This window comes from Cryptomeria japonica, chromosome 9 (genome assembly GCF_030272615.1).
Source record: "Cryptomeria japonica chromosome 9, Sugi_1.0, whole genome shotgun sequence".
NCBI classification, from domain to species: domain Eukaryota; kingdom Viridiplantae; phylum Streptophyta; class Pinopsida; order Cupressales; family Cupressaceae; genus Cryptomeria; species Cryptomeria japonica.
The window spans coordinates 558,563,409-558,582,271 of NC_081413.1; the positions used below are offsets into that span (position 1 = coordinate 558,563,409).

An 18,863-nucleotide genomic window follows, 5' to 3' on the forward strand; every position below is an offset into this window, starting at 1 on the left:
CTTTTCCAAGTTCCGTTTGAAAGTATCAGAAACTTGGTTCAATTGTTCTTCAATGGTCTTCAACTTGACCATCATTTGAAAAACCTCCTTCAAGACTTGTGCAGGTAGATAATGAAGCTGATCAACCCAAGATTCCAATGCTTGTACCTTTTGAGCAACACTCTCAACTCCCTGGATCGATTCTCGCGCCTCAGTAGAACTTGAAGGATTACTCACTTCACCAGTAGGTTTTGTGATCTTACGAACAAGTGCAACAAGTTGTCTATCGTCCTCTTCTAGCTTGTCTTTCTTGGCTAGAAGCTCATCATACCGCTGTACTAGTAAAGCTATAGAATACTGGGCATCATGCTTTACTACCTCATACGTTTGCTTACCCAATTCTACCCTTGTGACTTTGTAATCAGCAGCTGACATCTCTTCATGTGGCTTGTCTGCAAGAGGTTCAACAATTTCAGCCACCTTCATCTTACTACCATCAACTGTTACCCTTGAGACCGTCTTGGCTTTTTTAGCAACCTTGGGCCTAGACTATTTGAGTTGCTGATAATCAAAGGCATCGGGAGAAATCTCCTGCTTCTTCCTCTTGGGTGTGAATGAACTAAGCCATGGAGGTAAAGCCATCAACTCTCCTTCAGTAGTAGCTACAAGCAAAGGAGAAGCAGTTTCTGTTTGAGCAATCGGAAAGTATCTGTCTGGATGGCAACCATCGTTTGCTCAGTAACTAGAGGACATGAAGTTTGTTTCATAAACTCCTCAAAGCTAGAAGTAGAGGTATCAATCTCGAATGATGAATGCATGCAGGACTATCCTCAAAAATTTCCACCAAACTCTCTTGTTGATGATCAATAGGAGGCTCAACTGCTGAAATAGGGGCAGCATTCTGAGGAGACTCCTCCACTACTATGTCAGGAGGAGATAGAGGCAGCTCCATGGAAATTGAGGGAATCTCATGAGGTGACTCTGAAGCTAGTGATCTAGGAGCATCATCTGATTGTTGTCCTTCTTCTGGATCATTAGGATCGATCACATGAACGTGAAGTCGGGACTTTTCTTTCCCACAAACTATCGCTTCCTCAGGAGAAAGTATTGTTGCCCGACTAACCTGCAATTTGATCCTAGTGCCTGAAGATGATGCACCTTCTTTGTTGTCAATCTGAATCTCAGACTTATGTCCAAGAGGCCCTATAGAGTCTATCTTCTTTTCCAACCTTGATCTTGATGAGTCTAACACCATTACCTCTGAGCCAAGTGTTGGTGTTAGCCAAGATAGGCTGAAATCTTTCAAGAATGGGCGTGCATTCTTTATGTGACCATTGGAGTAAAGGAAGTGGTGCTTCTTCAACCCTTCGTGAGACGTACTCTGGATTGAGCACATTCCCATCATCAATCATTCCTTGCGGAATGTCCACTAGGTTCAGATCAATAACCTGCTCAACAGTAAGCCTGCAGTAGTCCATCTTGAGAACCTCCATTTCTGTACAGAGATCTACCCAGATATCCTCAATACCATGCACATGCACAAAGGACTTTTTGATCTTTTCCTTCATACCTCGGTAGTCAAAATCTGCCCTGGACTTAATCCTTTTGAGTTTAATCTCTTGCATCTTAGTCTCCATAGCTTTGGCTTTGATGGATGTGACAAGAGAATACCGGCCAATTTTCAAAGGGTTTGTTGTAGAAATCCCCATTCCGACCTTATGTCTGACAGACTGATGAGCGTGTACAGCCATGATCTGTCTTCCCAACTCCATAAGAATGATCTTATCGGTCAGGTATCTAGGAAGCATGTATGGCTACCCACTATAGCATCTGACTCTCATATAAGTAAAGGTTGGGAATTGGAGAAATACGCATCCATATTCATTCACTCTTTCCCATGCTTCATCTGACACCCTTCTGTTCTTTAGAGTCTTGTCAAACTGGCACATGAAGTAACCAAAGAATGCATCTTGAACTCTTCTGAAATGTAATCTGTTGGGTTTCAAAGGTAGTTGATCATAATATTCCCACACAGGTATAAGCGAGCGATCACCGTTGGTAGAAAGACCAGGGAAATGTCTAAGTGATGTTGCCAAATACACTACGTATGAATTCATGTAGAAAGTCATGGTGGTAGGGACTGTTGCACAAAGCATCACTGATAATCTCTCCCCATGATATATGATGAGATTGCCTTATGAACATGGTAAACTGATACATCTAGGGTTCAAAAACATTAGAGTGTTCAAGAGCCATCATCCTGCTGAGGAGAGTAATGATATCTTCAATTTCCCACTTAAAGTCGCAATGATACAACTTAGCCCACCTCGTGGCTCATGAATCCATCTGTTAATATGACGTTTGCAATCCTTTTCCCTCTTGACATAGTACTCGGCTGCACTATCCTTTGAAATTTCCATATAAACAAGTGTTGATGGTATCCTGAAGATTTTTTCAATTGTATCTGCATCAAGGCGGATTATTGCCTCACCATGGTTCTCGTCTCCTTGTCAAAGTGATGGGCACAAGCGAGAACAAATTCAAGTTCTAGGGCAGCCACTGGAAAAGAAGACGCATGATGGATGTGGCTGTCCAACAGCCACTGCATATTGCTATCCTGCGGATCCTCCACCCTCTTAATGAATTCTGACACGTCCACATGCGCTATCTCCGTGTCTTTAATGTGATCCAAAGGAGAGGAAACTTGCGAAGGCGAAACTTCATATTGGTACTTGTCATATTTATACTTCATCTTCTTCGGAATAGGAGAGGATGGTAAATCTGACATTGAAGGATAACCTGGTATACTGTGATGAAGACTTAAAAGTGTTAAGGCAACATCATAATCAGTTGCAACTAACATTTTTCCTTCTTTGAATGGGAAGAACTCCAACCCTTGCACTTCACGACTTTGTGAGAGAGATGGGAAATAAATGGGAATGCTAGAATTTTGACTTTGACCAATTTCAGATCTTGGGGAAAATTTTACAAGTATACAAGTGGGGAAGAACGAACATGCAATCGGATTTTTAAAACCCGAATGCAAGTATACTTGTAAAATGGAAAATGAAGAAATGAGTGAAAAATGAGATTTAGACTTGTGGGAAATGACGTGAACGAAAAGTACGGATATAGGCAATATGGATGGATAAAAATGGGAAGATCTTGGGAATGTTATTTTCAAGAGAATGGGAAGAACTTTCAACATGCAATCCGGTTCTAAAAACCCGATTTTGGAAGGATGGGTATTTTTCATCTTTGCAACTTGGAATTTCAACAAAAGACAGTTAAATTCTTATAACCATAAGGGAAGATCAATTATTTTCATCCAACTTGTAATCGAGATTTAAAATCCCGAATACAAGTAAAGAGGGAAAATGGGAAAGAACAATGCAATTCACAAATTGCTTTGCAAAGGGGAAAATCTCTCTCACAAAAACCGATTTTTGGGGCAAAATCAACATATACACAAATCTACAACTAGAATGGAAAAACAGGAAAACAAGAAAACAAGAAAATGAAACAAAAAGATGAAACAAGAAGAAAAGAACCGGTCAAATCTTCCTCCAACCTCAACGCCTAGGTGAAGGAAACCAAAACAATTTAGGGAAGAAGAGATTCGTGGAGTTTGGATCCACCAAAACGTGGCTTGGAGGAATCACATGTTTGTTGTTAAAACACCTTCAAACCAGTAAATAAGTCCACCAAATGTCATGGGAAGAGTTTCAAGATGCATGAAAATAGGCAAGAATCCAAAATGCCTCTTCTTCCCAAAAAATCTCCACAAAAATTGCTTTGAATCTCCAACAAAATCGCCTTCCTTAGCTGGTCGGGTTTTTGGGAGTGAATGACAAGTTTCATTTTACATGTAATAGTGAAAATCAGGTTTTTATTTTCATATTAGAAGTTTAAAATTTCACTTTTCTTTCAATCAAGCAAAATTGGGTTTTTAAGACACAATAGCAAGTTTAAAATGCCTTCATTTTCTCTTTATGGAGCAAATGAGGTTTTTAACACTCAAATGCAAGTTTAAAATGTCACTATATTTTCATTCTAAGCAAAATCGGGTTTTTGAGAGAGATATACAAGTTATAATAACTTGTAAAGGGAAAATAAAATCCATTCAACAAGTTTTAATAACTTAACACATGTAATAGGAGAATAAAATCCCCATTACAAGCAAAAACACTAAAATAGGGATTTTACAAAAGAATTACAAGTGACTTTTTAAATATGCAATTTAAAATTAACTTTTAACTTATCCAAAAAATCCCTATTATGACTTAAAAAGCCAAAAAGCATCAAGGCAGAAATGAAAAGTAAGTTATGAGTTCTTTTTCCATAAAGTACAGTTGTAAATAGCTAAAAATTTCCTTACAAAGACAAAAACAAAGAAAATCATTAAAACTTGCAATTTAAGGAAAAATTTCCACCTGTAGTCAGGGAGAAAAAACCTGACATTGAAGGAAAGACATAGCAAACGAACCTAGAACGCGATGAAATTTGAAAGGTGGTTCGAGGATGGACTGAGAATTAAGCCAGTCCAAGGGCTAAGTAAAATTCTGCCTCGGGAAGTGTGTAGTAGAGTAAAATTTTCATTTTTTGATAAAAATTTCATGTAATGGTCCTTCATTTTTTAAAACAAAAATGAGGACAACAGAACTCAACATATTTCCTCATGAAGTCAAGAGAAAAACTGCAAATAATCTAGCTAATTGAAATTATAAATGCTCTAGAATGTTGGAAAAATTACTGTTCACTGTGGAAATGAGAATCTGAATTGCACTTGGAGAACCTCTCACCATTAGCTGCCTCCACTCTATCAATGGTTTAAAATCCATTTGATCACAAACTGATGTCATCATCGTGGGACAATAATGGCAACAATAACAACTTTGTATAGAAGGTATGGACATGGATACAATTGAAGTGTCACTTTCTGCTTTCCACCAAACATCCATCATTTAATTGTTGATCAAAAGAATGCATGTAACTCCTTGGTCTGATGTGAATTGCAATCTCTTGCAATTTGATTGGAGAGTGGTTTATCCTACAACCCTTATCTTGCCTCAATACTTATTGATAGAGAATGCACCTAGACCCCAAGTTTCGTGGTTGACTTCAATCTCATGTCCTGATTCTTGTGAAGTTCATTTGACCCACTCAAAAGGTAGAGTATCATAAGTCATTTTGGCTTCAACCTCAAACAAAAGATTATTCACGAGTTGAAATTTATCATTAGTTCCAAACTTAGACCTATCTATTTCCAAACTTTCTTCCGTTGGTGAATCATCCTCCAAGGCCTTCAATACAATTGGTTGAGATTCTTGACTAGGTGAGGGTGTGTGTAGAATCCTTGATGTTATATTTGAATTGTAATTCTTAGTTTGGAAATTCATCTCTTGTTCATCTAAGTGTCCATGCCTTCGCTTGATTTTCCACACGTTCTTTCTTGCTTGAGAAGCTATCATCTTGGCATGTTTAGCTTTCTCATTCCACCATTCACGTAGTTGTAGAGTTCTCTCCACATCTTCAAAACTATCTATTAGTTTCCCTGGTCCTTTGCCTGCCATTACTTCCTCAAAGAGTTTTCTCATTTGCTTGTCTCTATCCTTCTCAGAATTTTGGGCTTTTGTTGACTCATTTATTTCCATTCTCTCTTTTGTGATCCATATTGTCTTTACTCATCTTTCAATGTCATGGTTCTTTGTTTGTTTCCCTTAGAATGATTAGAGTTCTCACATAATGCATCTTCTGTTTCACTTTTGTTTAAAATGTTACTCTTCTCATCCATAATGTCATGTCCTGTCCTTGATCGTTATATATATACTAAATGAAATAATTATCATTACTATTAATATAATAATTATTAATGAATGCTTATTTGAAATTTATTTACTTATTAAATATTATTATTTATTTAATATTTATTAATATTAAATGAGGAAATAAATGATTAACAATGATAATATATTAAATAAGGTTAATATATTTAATATATTAAATGATGAAGAATTAAATTATTAAATAATTAAATAATGTTAATTGTTAACTAGTATTAATAAGTTCATGTTAAAAGAGTTAAACGCCATGTTATTTCCCCCGCGGGAAGTGGTGGGACGGGAGTTGCAGCCATGGGCTGCGACTACCGTCACACCCCTTCCCACGGAAGGGATCCCGTGGCGAGACGCAACCCCTCTCTCCATGGGTATAAAGCGCGACAAGCTTGCAGACCAAAGGAGGCACAGGAGGAGAGGAAAAAGGGAAGGCTGCACCAGCAGACTACGGAAAGGTAAGAGGATAGTTCCACACCTCGGGAATATATGTGTGTGGACGTGTGTGCCACACACACACATATATGTTTAGAATGATCTGTCATATATCTCGAACCTCTTTGCCAAAGTTATAGTCTTGGCATTAAAATGTCTCATATATATGTGCCAATGTATATATGCAGGTATGTAGTTTATATGTATGTATGCAGTGTATATATATATATATATATATATATATATGTATGTATGCAGGTTATATATAGGTATGTATGCATGATATATGTATGTAGGATCAATAATAGTAATTAAGGAATATGTAGATGCAGGCATAAAATATAGATGATAATGAATATAAAATGTAATATGATAACAATAATTTGGCTATGTGGCGGAGGCTATTGAGAGGAAATTCCCTTAGCCTAATTCAAGGATTATGATAATCCCTGGTAGGCAGTATATACTAAGTATTCATACGCATATATGTTAAGGCTTGGGTGTCAAAAGCTCACCCAAGAAGAGACGGATCTGGTCGGTCCTCTCTCGTAGACTTGGATGATAAGATGTATCATCCAAGGCAAGGAATTGATCATATATGATGATCGTCCTTGGTAGGCTTGGATGTAAGATGTTACATCCAAGACAAGAATCGAATTATCCATCGATTTCCTGGTAAGGCTTGGAACCATGATGGGTTCCAAGAAGGCAGGCGCAACAACTGCCTAAGGACATGTCCCAGTACTACATTCGTATCCTTTTATTAAATAAGAATTGAAACTAGTTTTAATTAAGTATTTGAAGTTTAATTGCAAATTAGATTAGTTATATATATATATATATATATATATATATATATTTGTTGCATTCTAACAGTTTGTTTTGCTGGACAATGATCTCTAACTAGTAGGGACATTACACATAACCACTAACTTATTAGTGGATACCATATACTCTTCAAGAGGTGAAGGAGAATCGTAAACGACGTTCTGATTTCTAAGTGGCTTCAAATAATCTGATTTATGATCACTAGACATGTTATCCTCAATGGATAATCCTTGAGATGGTGTAAGGGCAATTCAGATTCAAAAGGAATTTCATATGCATTTTTCTTTATAGGATCCTTTTGATAGTCAAACCAAAATCCTCCCATATCAATGAAATGAAGTAAGTTGTCATTTATAGCTGATGTGAAGCCGTTGTCATTTTTAGTTTGCTCCTCATGCATCAACTCCTCATTAGTGGTTGCCTCATAACCCTTGTGAATCAAAGTACCCATTTCATTTGTGATAGAAGAAACGTTTGAGGCTTCATCTTCCTCCTTATGAACCATTTCCATGTCTTGTATTTCCTTGCATTCATCTTCTGAATGTAAAACCAAAGGAACTTCCTCCCAATCATTTTCTGAATTGATTTTCTCTTGCTTTTCTTTATTCAAGTGAGATTTAATTTTTCCTCACATTGTGTGTACGTGGATGAAAAGGAAGTCTATTCTTGTTTCCAAACTGTCCATTTTTATCATGTGGGTCTTTGATTGTGTCAAAGAAATGATGGAACATGTTGTAGATCATGTTTTGCAACCCTAAGTCCACAAGAAGGTTACTCATCCTAATTTCTGTAAATATCTTCAATATGGTCACCCTTCTTGAGTAATGTGTACTATTGATGTCATCTAGATTGTTGAAGCTGTCTACAATCACACGCAATACTTCTTTGATTGTGTTGTCATCTTAAGGAACTAGAGGTACAAAAATTCTCATTACCTTGCTTAAACAAGAGGTAATCAACAATTTGATCTCCTCATCACAATGCCTCAAGCATTTGTGTTGTTTTAAGGTGGTCACTGTAGGAATTAGGGCTATATCTAACACTTCATAGGATGTCCCCACAATGTGTATCAAACATTCTTCTACCCATTTAAGCGTGTTCAATATATCATCCTTTGATTGCAATTGAGTGCTAAGCTTGATGCCTGCTTCATAGAGTGATCTCGCCAATGGTTTGATGTCTTCTGTTGCCATGATTAATTAAGTTTTTCGACATTTACCCAAAGGCTGGCAGGTTCACTAGCTCTGACACCACTTGTAATGTCCATTATAGGAACACTTGGTTTTGTCCACTGTTAAATAGATTGTTTTGTCACTTGTCTGCACAAATGGGCCAATGTTGGTTACAGTTTGAGAATTCTGATTGGAATAATAACTAAGAGAAAGAACATTCAAAAATAACTTTAGCAAAAACGTAGGTTTAAAGAACAATCCCAGATGAGCGTAATAAATATATTAACATAACTTCATTTACAAAAGAGTAATTATCTGATTGCTTTTTCTCAATAGAGACCTTATAAACATGCAATAGATTGATGTTGTTCCTGATTACTGGACTCTTTCTTCATGCATCCCTAGCGTTGCAAATGGTGGATAAATACCACCTTCCAACTGGCTGCTCAATGGCTCTCTTGAGCTCTCCTTACTCTGAATTGAGAATATATATAAACAAGTCTTCTATGCCCCCTATGTAAGAACCCAACTTGGCTCTCCTCTGCTGAATGTTTCTTTTGAATGCAGTAGATTTGAATTTGTTTTGGTTTTTGAATGTTTATGGATTTTTTTGTGTTTTTTTTTTTTGCTAATAATAAGCAATGATACAATACTGAAATAAACTCCTATGCTTAAAATAATACTGAAACAATAATATTACTGCTGGAATTAATTTACGAGACTATCAAGGGAATGTTGTTCTGTTTTATGGTCAATATGCCTGGAAAACAAATTCATTACAATGTAAGATAAAAAACCTGATTTTTGCTGTCCCAGTAGTTGAAAAATCTGCAAACTGCAAATTTTAATTTTTTGAAAAAAATTACTGTTCATGCGATACTGTGGCAGCCCGTACGGCGGCACTATTCACGCGGCACTGTAGCAATCCGTACCGTACTTGTTAATCACCAAAATTTCTTCAATAAATCTGCAATAATTTCTCGTGAATTTATTCTTCAATTCTGCGCAATTAGATGCAAATAAGACCTCTGAATGAAGTCTTCATGAAACCAAATATCACTGAATATTTCATCAGCTCAGATGGTGAACATTGAAGCAACTACGTCCTCCAATGGTGGCTGAAAACCCTAGTCTCCAAAGCAAAACCCTTTCAATTTCACAATGTCAAAATAAAATAGCCATCCTCTTCTTTCCAAACTCAACGCTATATATCCTTTTTTGCAAGTCGTACCCTAATCCTCTTAATTACAATTTTGCTTGTAATTTCATTTAATTTCACTTTGGGTGTCAAAACGATTTTAATCATTAAATGGGCATTTAATTTTAATATTTCAATAGTCTGGCTCAGATAATTTAATTAAAAACATGGCCCCGTCTAATGATGAGTTGACCCTCAAGTTAAGTGATTATAATATAAAGTCACTTTATAACTTTATTATTAAATCACTTAATAATAAATGCTAAGTCATTCAAACTTGTCTAACTCCACGAATATTTTGAATTTAGCTATGCCATTTGAAACTGGAGCTCACTAGTTGACCACCCATATGACCATCATGTCTGCTAAAAATAGCTGGGGTCCATCTCCAACTACTAAAAATAGCCTGGCCAAGCAAAACTCAAAGCAAAACTCATCATAAACAAACTCTGGCAACCCAGAAGTGTACTCTGCTCTGTCACCGGGAGATCTCCACGCCAAGGTGACCCTCTATCCAATCCTACTAGCCTACAAGGGTCTTTGATAGGCTAATCACAAGCTAGAGTGATGTCTCTAGCTAGAAGGGGACATCACAGTCCGCCCTCCCTGAAATTGGTTGTCCTCAAGCAATCTCAACTCTGGATGCTGTAAAATCTCCTCGCTCTCCCAAGTAGCATCCTCTACTGGCAAATCCTTCCACTTCACCAAATATTCCCGGATGGTACGTCTCCTCAAGTTCCCTTCTCTGAAATCAGTGATAGCCTCCGGTATCAAAACAAGTTTTCCCTCATCATCCAGGGGTGGTAGTACTGTAGAAGGCACAATATGATGTCCTAGTGCCTTCTTGAGGCGTGACACATGAAAAACGTTGTGCACCTTGCTCTCTGCCGGTAAATCTAACTCATAAGCCACCTCTCCCACTTTCCTGATAATCCTAAATGGACCATAGTATCGTGGCTTAAGTTTCTCGGCACCACTCTTCTTGAGAGTGGATTGACGGTAAGGCTGCAACATAAGATACACCATATCTCCAACCTCAAAAGTCCGCTCAGTCCTCTTCTGATCTGCATACTGCTTCTGCTGATTCTGTGCCTTAGTTATATTATCCTTGAGAGTCTTAACAATGTCTTGACTCTCCTGTAACAAATCACCTGCACTGGGCACTCTACTGTCACTCAAAAGCAGATCCATAAAATTGGGTGCCTCATACCCATACAGGGCCATAAAGGGTGACATCTGAATAGACATGTGATAAGTGGTATTGTAGCAATACTCACAGAGATAAATCCACTTTACCCATGCCTTCTGTTGCCCTGCTATATAATTTCTGAGATATCCCTCCACCCATTTGTTCACTATCTCTGTCTGACCATCTGTCTGAGGGTGGTAGCTAGTACTCGGAGTGAGCTCTATCACACACAACTTGAATAGCTCCTGCCAAAAGTGACTCATAAACCTGCTGTCCCTGTCACTCACAATGCTCCGAGGTAAGCCATGTAATCTGAATATCTCCTTGAAGAACAACTCTGCCACCTGTGTAGCAGTGTATGTAGTAGTGATTGGGAAAAAGTGTGCAAACTTCGTAAGGCGATCCACAACCACATATATGCAGTCCCTGCCTTGGGCTCTAGGCAGTCCTGTGATGAAGTCCATAGACAAACACTCCCACTTCCTATCAGGAATCGGAAGTGGCTGAAGTAAACCGGCTGGATAGGAGTGTTCTTGCTTATTCTGTTGGCAGGTGGGACACTCCCTAACATACTGAAGTACCTCTTCTTTGAGCCCTTTCCATGTGAAGCGCTCTCTAATCTGCCAGTATGTCTTGTAGAAACCAGGATGTCCTGCCATAGGTGAATCATGAAAAGATTTCAAAACCATCCTCCTCACTGCTGATCTTGGAACCAAAAATATTCGCCCTTTGTAAATGATGAGCTCATTCACCAGGGTGTATCTGCTGTCCTGAATAGTCCCATCTATGAATCCAGCTGCCCAAGTATCCTTTGCATACTCTACAAGGATCAAGTGTCTCCAATCCTCCGATATGTCTGTCAATAAGCTCAAATGGGGCCGACGTGATAAGGCATCAGCAACTACATTCTATGTCCCCTTAAAATATGTAATGTCAAAGTCATAGGACTGTAACTTGCTCACCCACTTCTGCTGCCTATCATTGAGATCTCGCTGCCCCAAAAAGTATTTTAGGCTATTATGGTCGGTTTTGATACAAAATTTGCTACCTACCAAATATTGCCTGAATTTAGCCAAAGCATGCATAATAGCTAACATCTCCTTATCATATATGCTGAAGCTCCGCTCTGGCCCTCTCAATTTTCTGCTCTCATAAGCAATAGGGTGCTTCTCCTGCATAAGCACCGCTCCAATGCCCTCCCCGAAAGCATCACAGTGTAGCTCAAAAGGTTTGCTGAAATCTGGTAATGCTAACACTGGACAAGAAGTCATCAACTCCTTAAATTTATCAAAACACTCCTGTGCCTCAGGAGTCCACAAGAAAGCTCCCTTTCTCATCAAATCTGTCAAGGGTGTTGCATGCCTAGAATATCCATCCACAAACCTCCTGTAGAAACCACATAATCCCAAAAAGCCCCTCAACTGTGTAAGGTTCACCGGTGAAGGCCACTCCACAATGGCACGAATCTTTTCAGGATCCATGCGTACGCCCTCTGCACTGATGATGTGACCCAAGTACAACAACTCTGTCATGCCCAAATCACACTTTGACTCCTTTGCATACAAGGACTCTCTGCCCAATATATCCAACACCGTGTCAAGGTGAACCAAGTGCTCCTCCCAAGATCTACTGTACACCAAGATATCATCGAAGAAGACAAGTACAAATTTCCTCAACTGAGGATGGAAAACCCGATTCATTGTCGCCTGAAAAGTAGCAGGTGCGTTAGTTAGCCCAAATGGCATAACTACAAACTCAAAATGGCCACAATGACATCTAAAGGCTGTCTTCTCAATGTCCTGCTCTCTAACTCTGATCTGGTGATAACCTGATCTCAAATCTATCTTTGAGAAGAAGCAAGCTCCATGAAGCTCATCTATCAACTCATCGATCCTAGGAATGGGGTACCTGTTTTTAATTGTCTTCTTATTAAGCACCCTGTAATCAATGCACATCCTCAATGTCCCATCCTTCTTCTTCACTAAGACCACTAAAGAAGCGAAAGGAGACTTACTTGGTCTAATGGGGCCCATAGCAAGTAACTCCTTTACGGTTTTCTCAATTTCATCCTTCAACCTCTTCGGATGCCTGTAAGGTGTAATCATGATGGGTTTAGCCCCCTCCTCTAACTCAATGATGTGCTCAATACCCCTGTCTGGTGGTCTACCTGGTGGAATGTCACTGAACACCTTAGAGTGTTTAACTCTAAGCTCCTGAATATCAGGAGGATATTCAATCTTTTGTTGTCCCTCCTGTGATGGCATCAACATGCACTCTGCTGCCCACTCTACCTGATCATGTCGAATCAATCTAGCCATCCTCCGGAAAGAAACCATCCTAAGATCACTGTCCCTGATTGCCTTAAGAATATGTGTCTTCCCATTCACTTTAAACCTCATCTCCATCTCCTTGAGGTTAAGAGTGAACTCCCCAATATCATGCAACCAACTCATCCCAAGGACTATATCTGTATCTCCCATAGGCGTAGCATAGAAATCTGCCTTAAAGTCATAATTATTAACTTTCAATGGGAGTCCAGTGATCTTACAATCACATTTGAGGACATAGCCATTAGCTACCCTCACTCTAATTCCCCCAAACTCCTCTGTTTGTATGCCACGCTTCTCCACCATCCTAGCATCAATGAAATTATGAGTGGCACCTGTATCAACCAAAGTTATAACTCGCTGTCCAGCAAGCACTCCTCTCATCCGGAATGACCCTTCCTGCCTAATACTTGTGAGACGAGCTTCCCTAAGTTGCCCATCTCCTTCCCCATCTTTGGACTCCATTTTAGACAAGTTTTCAGCCTTGTCTTCCTCTTTTTCACCATCTATTTCCTCTATATCAGACTACTGGTCTGAATTATCTGATTCTGATTCCTCATAGTATGCCCACATAACTCTGTTAGCTTTGCCCTTTGGTCTAAGAGGACAATCATGGTTTGCATCATAGGGTCCTTTACAGTAGAAACATAATTTTTTCTTCCTCAAATCATTTAATGTTTCCCTGTCAAAAGGCGCTGGAGTTTTATCTTTAGAATCATTTTTAAAATCAGTCCTCTCTGGTTTTTTATAAAATGGTTTGTTATCCTTACTAGAAGATGCTCCTTTGGACTGAAATTTGTTTGTTGGGACTGCATGTTCCATACTTCTTGCCTTTTTCATAGCTTCCTGTAAAGAAATAGGATCAAATGCCTTTATCCAACCTCTCAGTGGTTCGGATAGGCCCTCAATGAAAAGAACTATCAATCTACACTCTAAAATGTTTGGCACCATGACTGCCAACCGCTGAAATTCACCAACGAAATACTCCAAGTTGCCTGTTTGTTTTAGCTGTGCTAAGTCCCGGAAGTAAACCTCTGGATCTTTCTTGTCAAATCTTTCAAACAACCTATCCAGGAAGTCCTGGTACTCTGTCACCTAATTATGCTGAAGTGTTACCATACCATGGTACCACCAATCATGTGCTACTCCCTCCAAATGCAAAGTGGCGTATTTGATAGCTTCAATCTCTGTCATTGGCCTCAGTGCCAAAAAATGTGTCAAGCTTATGAATCCAAGCTTGAGCTGTCATCTTACCACTCCCATCAAATGTAGGCATAGTAAGCTTGCCTGTAACCCTATTTAGCTCACTATTTTGACCTCTAGGCCTCCTATCCTGTCTGAGTGACCTGTAATGCTCTCTCCTCTGATTAACAAACCTATCGAATGTCATCCTCTCTCGCACCTGTGGAGTTAATAAATCCCATTCGTCATTCGCAGCCATGAGGATATCTGCGAACATCTTCTCTCCTGGTTCTCCTGTAGGTGCTACCTCAGGCTCATCTCTAATGAAGGTAGGACGTGTAGGCCTGTCTGCTGTCCTGGAATGAGTCCTATGAGCTCTAGGTGACCCCACTGCACTCCTGTTATCCCCTTGCTCCTGATTCTGTCTGTCTTGTGGGTTCATGCGCTCAATCATGGTGGTGAGTGCCTGCAAGGCCTGAGCCATTTGCTGTTGTTCTATAGCCATTGCTCTGAAAAATTCCCTTGTTTCTTGCTCCTCATTCCTATCGCCTCTGGGTGGGCTACCCCCTTGCCTGTCAAATTCTTGTTCCCTGTCAAACAAAGCTCGCCTGCGAGTGTAATATCTGTGAGAGCCAACCTCAGGCGGCTGCATGTGATTGCTAAACCCTCAGGATGGCAGGATTTAGCTCTGATACCAATGTAAGAACCCAACTTGGCTCTCCTCTGCTGACTGTTTCTTTTGAATGCAGTAGATTTGAATTTGTTTTGGTTTTTGAATGTTTATGGATTTTTTTGTGTTTTTTTTTTTTGGTAATAATGAGCAATGATACAATACTGAAATAAACTCCTATGCTTAAAATAATACTGAAACAATAATATTACTGCTGGAATTAATTTACGAGACTATCAAGGGAATGTTGTTCTGTTTTATGGCCAATATGCCTGGAAAACAAATTCATTACAATGTAAGATAAAAAACCTGATTTTTGCTATCCCAGTAGTTGAAAAATCTACAAACTGCAAATTTTAATTTTTTGAAAAAAATTACTGTTCACGCGGTACTGTGGCAGCCCGTACGGCGGCACTATTCACGCGGCACTGTAGCAATCCGTACCGTACTTGTTAATCACCAAAATTTCTTCAATAAATCTGCAATAATTTCTCGTGAATTTATTCTTCAATTCTGCGCAATTAGATGCAAATAAGACCTCTGAATGAAGTCTTCATGAAACCAAATATCACTGAATATTTCATCAGCTCAGATGGTGAACATTGAAGCAACTACGTCCTCCAATGGTGGCTGAAAACCCTAGTCTCCAAAGCAAAACCCTTTCAATTTCACAATGTCAAAATAAAATAGCCATCCTCTTCTTTCCAAACTCAACGCTATATATCCTTTTTTGCAAGTCGTACCCTAATCCTCTTAATTACAATTTTGCTTGTAATTTCATTTAATTTCACTTTGGGTGTCAAAACGATTTTAATCATTAAATGGGCATTTAATTTTAATATTTCAATAGTCTGGCTCAGATAATTTAATTAAAAACATGGCCCCGTCTAATGATGAGTTGACCCTCAAGTTAAGTGATTATAATATAAAGTCACTTTATAACTTTATTATTAAATCACTTAATAATAAATGCTAAGTCATTCAAACTTGTCTAACTCCACGAATATTTTGAATTTAGCTATGCCGTCTGAAACTGGAGCTCACTAGTTGACCACCCATATGACCATGATGTCTGCTAAAAATAGCTGGGGTCCATCTCCAACTGCTAAAAATAGCCTGGCCAAGCAAAACTCATCATAAACAAACTCTGGCAACCCAGAAGTGTACTCTGCTCTGTCACCGGGAGATCTCCACGCCAAGGTGACCCTCTATCCAATCCTACTAGCCTACGAGGGTCTTTGATAGGCTAATCACAAGCTAGAGTGATGTCTCTAGCTAGAAGGGGACATCAGACCCTACAAAATGATTTTCATCTTTCTTTTTATATCTTTCATATAACCCTTCACAGAAAGGTTGTGACATTTCAATGCAAAGAGAACATTGATTTGTGATTTTCCTTTAATTGGCATTATTTGCTTTCAAATCATAATCGCATTTCTTCACTTCGTTCTCTAAACCGCTTATTATGAAAAGAAACATTAAACAAATCACAGCTTTTGAGAGTTGCTAGTCTCTATCACAAGTCACACAATTTGGTGCATCCTTTAGTCAACACAATCGCATCACATAGAATGATTATTAAGATCGCACCTTTAATTAACACCTTTTGTTTTGAATTGCTGACTTGTCTTTTTAGGGGATCATGTCTTCCTCTTTACAAGTTTCACTGCAAATTATACATTGCCATTGCCGTTTATACATTAATTAAGGATTGTTTTGTAAACATATCGAACCATATCATTCATCGCCTAACGGATCGGACTTACTCCTTAATCTCTGACAAACTAATCTGTAATGTCCCCTTATTGATATTCCTAGATTGGGCAATACTAAAGTTTGCAAATACAGAAAATTGACTTTCAGTTCACTTAAAGAAATAATTATTTTAGTAATGGTTTGACATTTGAACATATATGTATATTTTAATAGGCATAGTGGGATTAATACTGATCTGAATTCTCTGTCAAAGAGGGTCTGATATTATGATTGTTCGTTAATAAGACTGAAATTCAAGAAAATTGCTATGTCTGATTTAGCAATGTAACTATTCCAGTAATAACCTCAATCACTAACAGTGAAGCGAGAGATTGTTGTTTCTGATTGCTATTTGGAAAATATGCAATGTGTGTGGTGTCGTTTCTAAATAATACTTCGAACTATGCAACCTGTAAATGCCTAAGGCAAAAGCGCTCAGCAGAGCTTATCCCATCTGGATATAAAGAAAAATAAATTACTATTTCGATGCCTTTGGAAATGATCGGGATTGTCTTCATATACAATGGGAATGGTGACTTAAGAGACACGTCCCTTGTCTCTTAATAATACTGCCTTCTTATACCTTGCATTAGAGATGATGAGATGTCTCATACCTCTTGCTGATATTCGCACCATTTAGTTATTGACTGACTTGTATTCCTAATCGGATTCTCTTTATAATCGCATCCTTAACATTACAAAGGATAGCACCATTTCATTATTATTAATTTCCCAAAATAATCGTTGTTTCGTTATTCTTTTATTTATTCATCTACATCGCTGCTCATTATCCTATTTGTGTTTATTATTAATAGACACTACTTCATCACTTCCTTAAGTAGGCATAGGATTGCAGCCTGACGTGGAATTTTAAGACTTTGGTACCATATTATTTCCTCTAAGGAAGGAAGCGATTAAAGTAAATAAATCGGTGAGTTTAAGATGCTCATTGCCACCTCATCATTCCTAAATCTGACGTAACATGTTATTGTTGGATGTAGTTTTGTGGGACCAAAACTGACACCATTCTGACATTCTGACATCCCCTGATTTGTTGTTTGCTGAAGGCAGGGACTTATGAAAAATTATCTTTGATGTTCCATAATATAATTCGGTGGTGAACAATTAACAATCTAAAGTATTGTTTTCAAGCTGGTGGGTCCAGGATGTACACTGTACTGAATATTAATACTTTATTTCAGATCTGATTAGTGGTTGTAGTATTTATTATTTTTGCAATAATGTATTATTATAATATTTATATTATTATTTTGTCAATAATAATATTGTAAAATTTATTTGATTATATATATTTTATATTATAATTATATTATTATTTATTATTAAATTCTATTTAGATTGGGCATTATTAGGTTTAGATGGGGACATCACATAATCAATTGCTGCATTGACAAAGGGCTCTTTGATTGCTGATCAATAAATTCTGTATACTTAAGCCTGTATATCGAAGTCTATTATCTTGACTTGCCCAGCATCATGAATGATACAGATTCTTATAGTTCCCTGCATTGGAGATCTCTCTAACAGATACAGACTAATTGCTATCATGCATATTAGTTTTGGTTTCTTAATAGTAAGCATTGCTTTTTCTAAACAGTCGCTGCATAATAATGACTTGGTTTAAGGATTAAATGGGGACATTACACTGATCCTCTAATTTAGTAAGCAAGCCCACTAAACCAAACCTATTCTGCATGAACAACTACCTAAGATAGACTGATTCCTAACAATCTTGAACAAATAGGGCTGAACAAAAATAATTGTTTAATCCCATCTCACTAACTAAACAACTCAACTAGTTATTTATTTCATCTAGTGTAATGATAATCTATAGAATATGGTGTGATACCCAAATTCTACCATGATGGAGGTGGAGCAACGGCAATACTTTTATAATTGTAATAAAAGACTTATATGATTAAGGCACTCTTCAACTTTTGTTGCACTATTGAACAAACAATGGGGGTTCAGTGATCCTGAAGTGTGATGTTAGATGTTTCACAGTTAAACAGAAAATTGATGAGGTTGATCTGCAAGATTCTTTGTCCAGTCTGTGAGAGAAAACAATCAATTGAACTAGTCTTCCAGAGGTCAATTCTGTAAGGAATTTTTCAGCTTGGTTACATGCTGAACATTAATATCAATTCACTACACCTCTCACTTGTTGTCCACCCTGAGGAAATGCTTACATGATCATGGATAATTGCATAACTATTTAGCATAGAATTCAGTATCCACCACTCATATTTTGTTAAAGACAAGATGTAAGGCTA

At 38.0% G+C, this 18,863-nt stretch overlaps 1 protein-coding gene across 2 annotated transcripts in view; it reads right to left on the bottom strand.

The window, feature by feature from the left end:
• The window catches only part of LOC131070775 (uncharacterized), a 130,896-nt gene that overhangs the window by 8,837 nt on the left and 103,196 nt on the right, over positions 1 to 18,863 (bottom strand). The window lies entirely within an intron of this gene.